This window comes from Notamacropus eugenii, chromosome 1 (genome assembly GCF_028372415.1).
Source record: "Notamacropus eugenii isolate mMacEug1 chromosome 1, mMacEug1.pri_v2, whole genome shotgun sequence".
NCBI classification, from domain to species: Eukaryota; Metazoa; Chordata; class Mammalia; order Diprotodontia; family Macropodidae; genus Notamacropus; species Notamacropus eugenii.
The window spans coordinates 558,606,154-558,614,841 of NC_092872.1; positions in this window are offsets into that span (position 1 = coordinate 558,606,154).

The following is an 8,688-nucleotide window of genomic DNA, read 5'->3' on the forward strand; positions in this document are numbered from 1 at the left end:
ATTGCTTTAATAGTCATATACTTTTGTTGCTTTTAGGAAGCTAGGTGATCTGGGAGAAAGTACTATTATCCTTAGAAATGTCTTTCAGAATTATAAAATCTTTCTGTATTTTATACAAACTCTAGGGATCTGTGTCCCAATTCCAATTGGCACTAACAAGTCAGGTTCACAAAGCACAGATAAATACCTCTTTCTTATAGTTCTTAGGCCTATCTCTGAGTGGTTGAGATGTCTTCCAATGCTAAGTAGCACAAGTCTCTATTCTGTTTCCCTAATATCAATCATAAGTTTCAGTTAATATTTTCTTTATTAGTTATTTCAATGCTTAGCACCCCTATATCAGTTTGACCAATTAACATCAACTAGCTTTTTACTAATTTTTTATAATTAACTTTTTACTTTAATTCTAAGATTATATAGCAAGAAAAGAACATTCCTCCAGAACTGGGGCTACTTTCTCTCAGTTCCTGAGGATAGTAGGCTCAAAATGAATGAGGTGGCTACAAAGCATCAAGTTTACTCCTAAGTGTGCCACAGCTCACAGATGCTTGCAGGACATAGCATCTCACCTGCTTCAATCAGCTGCTGATAAGTCTCCTTGAGGCTGCCCTCTTAATCTGGGCTCAGTTGTCTGCCAGTTCTTTGGCTTTTCCAACCTCTTAAGATCTCTTAGGCATTATACTAATGGAAAGAAAATGCCAACAGGATTTGCTCATCCTAGACATCGATTTGTCTAGGAAGCCATGTATTCTCCAGTGGTCACATTTCCAGGAACAGAGTCTCCCCTCATAGAGGGCAAGTTTCTCCATTGAGACCTTTGGTACATCTACCTCAGCAGCCAAGAAAAAGGCTTTACTTTTACTATGTAGTAATCACATGGGGAACAGTCAAAGAATATCTATATATACTCTGAAATGGAATGCTATATTCCTTTATTCCACATCACAAACTTCCAGATGAAGGCTCACAGAAAGTCCACATGGATCTGACACAGGTTCCCAGGACTAAGCCCTCACTGGGCAGCACTGCCCCCCTTGCCTCCCACCATTGCATCAGAGTTAAAAGAGTCATCTAGTTTGATCCATAGACCCATCCCCATTCCCTTATAATTTACCACCATAACATATCTTACGAGTAGTCACTTAGCTTCTGCTTGAAGAGGCTTAAGGGAGGACCCATTACCTACTGAGGCCATCTATTCCACTTATGGACAGTTCTAATAGTAAAAAAAATGTTTTCCTGACATCAAGCCCAAATTTGCTTCTTTGTGACTTATCCCCTTTGTGCCTAGTTCTGCCTTCTACATGAAAGTGCACCATATATTTGAAGACAGCTGTCATTCTCCTTGATCTCCTATTCTTCATACTAAACATCCCCAAGTCTTCAACTACTATGGACTCAAGTTTTTCCCCACAGTGGTTGCACTGAACCTTTAATTTGTCCATGTACTTCCTAAATTGTGGTTCCAAGATTATAGCACAGACTCCAACTCTGGAGAGGGGATTATAAACATAGAAAGAAAGTGCAAGGTCCAGTATTCTGGGTCTGGTGTGGTTGAAAGAGGGAAAGGCAGAGAAAGAGGGATTAGAAGACTTTAATTATAAATCACCAACCTTCTCCCTCCCCTTCTTTTTCTTTGTAATGGGAGTGGAAGGTAGAACAAAGAGAAGTAAAAAGCCTGACAGGGTATACAGAGGAAAAATACAATGGACAAATATAACCCCATGAATGTGAATGGAATAGATACACCCATAAAACAAGATAGATTAGAAAGTAGAATGTAACGAGAAGCTTGGAATAGGGGTGCAGGATACTTTCAGACATAACCAATGTGTTGATTGGTTTTGTCTACCCTCGTTTACTTGCTGTTCCTTGAATGTGACACCTCATCTCTTACTCTGTGCCTTTACGCCCAGTCTTTCTATAGCTAGAATGCTTTTCCTCCTTACTTCATCTTTTTTTTGCTTCCTTCAAGACTCAACTCAAATCTCATCTGCAGGAAACCCTTCTCCATCTTCCTTGCTGTATTACTGCCTTCCCTCTGAGATTAATCTCTATATTTTACGTGTGTGTGTGTGTGTGTGTGTGACAATCCAAAGGACTTTCATGATTCCCTGAAAGCTATTTATGGACCACAAACCTATGGTGCATCACAACTACTCTGCTTGAAGTGCTGATGGAGCTGATGGGGTTCAGACTCTGGGAGCCTCCTTGAGCTCCCCTTGAATCTTCCCACTTAATCTGGCCTTTCTTACTCAAATCTTCCCATTTGTTCTGGCAGTCTCAGGAAGCCCATGGGCTTTTCATTATCATTCTACTCAGGTCTCTGTTGCATTCCCCCACCCTTGATCCCATCAAAACCCCATTCCCCAGGCTGCTGAGTACTCCCATCAAGATCGGTATCCATTCCCATACTGCCCCTATCAAAATCTCTGGATTGCCCCACCTGCTTCCCACCCAAACCCTCCATGGTTTGATATCTCCTGATAACCTCCAGCTGTTTCCAGCCTTTGACCCTCCTTGGATTCCCTCCTTGGACCTTTCCTCTAGACCCTTCCAAAATCCTTCCTCCCATCACCCTGGACTTCCAGACCACCCCCCAGATCCCTCCTATACTCTTTTCTTTTTTAAGTTCCATCTTGCCTCCATGAAGGTGCTCAGATGCAATCCAGTTCAGACTTTGTCTAGCTGAGATTCTATCTGGCCTGCTTATGAATACAAGTGTTACAAATACTTAGGTTCCTTAAGAGGCAACCCAATTTGGCAAATCTTTAATAAACTTTGTTTTCTTTGGCTTTAAGAAGGCTTGAGTCGAATTCATTCGAGCATGACCCACACTGTCAGTATTTTGGGGTCCCCGATCACCCCTCAAGCTCATCAGAGCCATATTGATTAGTGATAAGAACATGATCCTACAAAGATAGGCTGAACACTTCCATAGTGTTCTCAACAGACCATCATCAATCAATGCTGAGGCCATTGACCATTTACCTCAGGTTTAAGTCAATCCCTCCTTAGTTGAACTTCCAGCTGAGGAAGAGGTTTTGAGGGCCATTAGGCTCCTTTCATGTGGCAAAGCACTTGGTGCTGATTCTATTCCAGCTGAGATTTACAAGGTAGGGGGACCATTGCTCCTACAGAAGCTGACTGAAATTTTCCAGGTTAAATGGCAAGAGGAGGTTATCCCCCAGGAATTCAAGGATGCCTCCATTGTCCATCTCTATAAAAATAAAGGGAACAGATTGTCCTGCAACAATCACAGGGGAGTCTCTCTCTTAGTCATTGCTGGCAAGATTCTTGCTAGAGTCTTCCTTAATAGACTGATCCTTCACCTGGAAGATGGTCATCTACCAGCGTGGCTTCAGAAAGGGCCAAGGAACAGCTGATATGGTGTTTGTTGCCTGACAACTCCAGAAATGCCAGGAGCAGAACAGAGGTCTATACACAACATTTGTAGATCTGACCAAGGCCTTTGACACTGTGAGGGCTTACGGAAAATTATGTCAAAATTTGGTTGCCCAGAGAAGTTCATCAGTATTGTATATCAATTTCATGATGGTATGTTTGTCTGGGTTCTGGATAACAGACTTCCCAGTCACCAATGAAGTGAAATGGAGTGAAACAGGGCTGTGTGCTTGCTCCCATGCTTTTTAGCTTGACGTTTTTAGCCATGTTGACAAATGCTTTCAACGAGGATGAACAAGGCATTAAGGTCAGCTACCATGCTGTTGGCAAATTCTTCAGTTTGAAAAGGCTACAAGCCAAGACCAAAGTGGAGGGAGTGTTGGTACATTATCTTCTGTTTGCAGATGATTGTGCACTCAATGAAGCCTCTGAAGTTGAGATGCAACAAAGTGTGGATCAATTTTTCTGATGCCTGTGTTAATTTTGGCCTAATAATGAACACCAGGAAAACACAAGTGCTTCTTCAGCTACCACCACACCATCCATATGTGGAACCATCAGTTACAACAAATGGGGAAGTTTTGAATACTGTGGATAAGTTCACTTAACTTGGTGTAGTGTACTTTCCAGGGATGTACACATTAACAATGAGGTTGACACACGAATTGCCAGCGCTAGCTCAGTGTTTAGGAGGCTCCAAAGAAAAGTTTGGGAGAAAAGAAGTATTAGACTAACTACCAAAATGAAGGTTTACAAAGCTGTTGTGCTGACCTCATTGTTGTATGCCTCATGTTGTATGAAACATGGACAGTCTACCAGCGTCATGCCAGGAAACTGAATTGCTTCCATTTGAACTGTCTTAGGAAGATTCTGAAGATCACCTGGCAGGGTAAGATACCAGACACTGAAGTCCTTGCTGGAGCTGAACTGCCAAGCATTCAAACTATGCTCCAGAGAGCACAGCTCTAATAGACTGTCCACATTGTTCAAATGCAAAATGTATGCTTGCCAAAAAGACTGTTTTATGGAAAACTTGCATAGGGCAGGCGATCACATGGTGGTCAGAAAAAATGATACAAGGACACTCTCAATGTCTCTCTCAAGAACTTTGGATTTGATTATGTGACATGGGAGATGCTGGGACCACTCAGCATGGTGTGCCCACATCAGAAAGGGTGCTCTATGAGCAAAGTAGAATTGAAACAGCACAAAAGAAAGGTAGGATGTAAAAATTTGGAGTATCCACCTCAAATATTCACATGGACTATGTGTGCCCAAACTGTGGTAGAGCATTCTCAGCTCTTATTTGTCTGATCAGCCACAGTCATACACATTGAAATTTCACTTTATCAAGGTGATTTAATTTTGGTCCTTTTCGAGAGTCAGACAACGACGTGTGTGTGTGTGTGTGTGTTTGTGTGTAGTATGTACCTCGTTATTTACATGTTGCCTTCTCCATTAGAATGTGAATTCCCTGAAGTCAGGAACTATTTTTGTCTTTGTATCTCCAGGACTCAGCACAGTGCTTAACGAACTGTAAATTCCTAAGAAGTGCCTTGTGATTGATTGATTATATGTTAGAAGGGGAAGGAGTTTATGAGGGCAGGGAGTTGGAGGGCAATGATAGTGATAGGAAAAAAAGAAGGAAAAGTGTCAAACATTTAAAAAACACACAGAAGAGAGCAAAAAGAAGTTTGGAAATGGACACAGACAAGAAGATAACTTTTGTAACTATGGTATAAAACTTAATATACATTAAAAAATTATATGCAACAAGATCATGTTTTCATGGACAGCCCTCTTTTCCCTTCTTTGTACATTTCGACATTTGTGGTTGTTGATATTTAGGTTTGTAATAAAAAAGAAAATTCAAAATTTGAAATAAAATAAAATTGAGAGAATAATATGTAACATGCTCTGAGAGGCTTATCTTCACTCCTACATGTCCTGATGAATTGGGTCCCCAGAGGTCATCAATTACTGTATCTCCACAGGGTTCCAGAGATACCCCTGAGAGGTCTGAGGGTATCTTTTCCAGTGTAAAAGTTCATGAGCCCCCCTAGGGTGTTTCCCATCATGATCATCAACTGAGAATCATTTAGTTGGGCAGACTTAAATTGTTTTTAGAAAGGGGCATTTACTGGCAGCATAGTTGATACAGATCATCCCCCTGAGAGTCTTTAATATACAAAGACCAAGGGAAATTGAGTTCAAGTTAAGAATGCACATTTGGCAAAATGATAACTTTCAGCTCCTTTTGCTAGAAGTCCTTTTCTCCCCTTTGTGGTCTGGTCAAGAAGTACCCCTTCATCATGGAGCGAGTAGTCTCGTTGTTGGACTCTTTGTAGTGTTTCAGATCTACTTCCATTCTGTTCTTGGTTCCCACAACTGACACTGCCACCAGGACTGCTATCTACGTCTGTCTACTGCTGTCTCCTGCTGTCTTGGGGGATGATGCCAGGGATGCTGATGGAAAAATGAGAAATCTAAAATCCTTTAAAGTCAAAAAATTCTCCAGCTGAGGGTGGAGGAGGGGAAGGATCGAAGCCAAAGCTGAAGTGCTCTGCCTTTCCCCCAAACCCCTCATCTCCTTTTCTGGGGATTTAGCTAGAATCCCCTTTTCCCTCATTTGCCACTTGCTAGAATTGGAATTTTTACCATATGCTCAAATAACTTGGGATCTAAACTGCCCTATTTTATAGAAAACCCAGCAGGCATGACATAAGTTTCTTCAGTCAATCTGAATACTATTCCTGTCAATGTAGCTCCAGTTCATGCACGGATATTTTGAACATTTGCTGTATGTCTTCTGACCTCCACAATCTTTAAAATATCAGTAATAATGGCTAAGCAAATACATTTACCATTCTTTCATTACCAAAGGATGTATGTAGTTTACCTAGTTCAGGTGATGTGAATTCATCAAGGCCCAGCTGAATGATTTGTTTACTTATTTTGAGTAATGAATAAATTCCCTATTTGCCATTTTGTCCTGTCCTTTTTGTTGAGTTGATTCAGTTGAGTCCAATGATTTGTGACTCCATTTGAAGTGTTCTTGGCAATGGTTTGCCATTTCCTTCTCTAACCCATTTTACAGATTAGGTAAGTGAGGCAAACAGTATTAAGTGGCTTGCCCGGCGTCACACAGCTACTGAGTATCTGAAGCCAGATTTGAACTCTGGAAGAGGAGTCTTCCTGACTCCAAGCCCAGCATTCTATTCACCATGCCACTTTAGCTGCCCTAGCCTTTCTGATCTAGAGGTTATTCTTTGTGGATAAAATAGTGAACTGCTCTGCCTTCTTCTCTGTTGTTGGCTATTATTTTATCTAACTCCTACGACACTTCTATCCTTTCTTTAGCCTCCTCTTTTTCCCCAGTACTGCTACCTTGTCCAACCGTCAAAATGAAATGCTTCCTTTTCTGCTGTCCTTAGCTCTCTGTATCGTTTCTGACGCTATTCAGAGTCCTCGGCTACCCCTTTGTGGTCCAGAAGAGTCTTCTTGTTGTTCCTTACATATGGAATTCCATCTCCTGTCTCCATCTCTTTGCACAGGCTGTCACCTATGCCTGGAAAGTGTTTCAACCTCATCTCTGCCTCTTAGAATCCTTAGTTAGCTTCCTTCTGAGCTTCTCTCAAACACCACGTCCTATATGAGGTCTTTCCTGACCACCCTATAAAACCTCTCTCCTAAAGTTACTTTTATTTACTTTGTGTATAATTATATGTAAATACATATTATGAGTACACTTTTATTATTAATATATATTATGAAAATAATTTAGTTTTAAATAAATTATAAATAGGAAATAATAAATAGCATTTTATATCACCTACTATGAGCCAGGCACTGTGCTAAGTGCTTTACAAATATCATCTCAATTGATCCTTACAACAACCCTAGGAAGCAGGTGCTATTATTATCCCCATTATACAGATGAGGAAACTGAGCCAAACAGATGTTAATTGACTTGTCTAAAGTTATACAGCTAGTAAATGTCTGAGGTCAGATTTAAACTCCGGTCTTTCTGACTTCAGACACTCCATCCACTATGCTACCAAACTGACCCATACATGCGTATATACATGCATACATATATGCATACATATACACATATATACATGTGTGTACAACATGCTTATATGTACATGTTATTCCACTTCCCCATAGTATATAAATTCTTTGCTGCAAAAACTGTTTCATTTTGGTGTTGGTATCCTCAGCAGTCCCAGGCACACAGTCAGCTCTTAATAAATGTTTATGGATTTACCATAAATTTATGATTCTTTGTTACCTGCCCCAGCTTTCACCTTCTGAACATATCCTTATGAAATCCAAGTTGGTCAGTGAATTCTTTGTGTATGCTCTGTCTTTCAGAATCCTAGCCTTCCTTCCTGTTGTCTGAAGAGGATGCATAGAGAATTTACCAACCACCTTAGACTTAAAAAAAAAACAATGCAGGAGAATATACTAATAGGTAGATGTCTAAGGAGGTGGTCAGGAAAGGAAGAAAAGGATTTTGAAAGTCAAAGATAAAGGTAAAAAATGCATTTTAGGGGAATGGAGGGATGCATAGTAACCAGAGATGGGGAATGGTGAATTGTCTTGTTTGGCTAGAAAGCAGAATGAAATATGCCTGGAAAGGTAGGTTGTAGCTACATTGTGACAAACTTTAAATGTCAGGTTTATCCTACAGGCAGATGTGTAAGATACAAATTTCTTCCTCATCAGACTTGTTTCCCTTTGTGGAAAAAAAAAGTTGCAGAAGATTAATATATTTTTCTGGAGTGAACACTAAATAAATCTTGCCACAAAGTTGGGTTTCAACCCATAATCTCTAAAATAGAGAGTTTGGAGTAAGTTATCGTATAGAGTGCCTAGCTAGCGCTTAATAAATGCACTTTAGACTTACAGAGCATTGATCAGTTCAAACTGCAGACATAATTGGGAAGCAAGCCTTGGGGTCTCTGCACCTGCCCCAGGAAGGTGTGGACTTGTTCTGTTACACTCCTTTGAGGGACATTTCTTTGGCCAGTAACTTGCTGACCTATTCATATAATATTGAGCAAAAGTCTCAGCATCTCCAGGATTATTGGTTCGGTTCGGGTTATTTTGGTTCTGCCTCTTTGTACTAGGTCTTTCAAGCCATCCATCCTCAACTGTCTCAAAAAGACTCAATTTGAACTACAGACTCAACCTTCCAGTAACCTACTTAAACTGTAAGCAAGCTCCTGGAGGGCAGGGGCTGTCTTTAGCCTTCCCTCTCACCCCACCCCCAGGGCT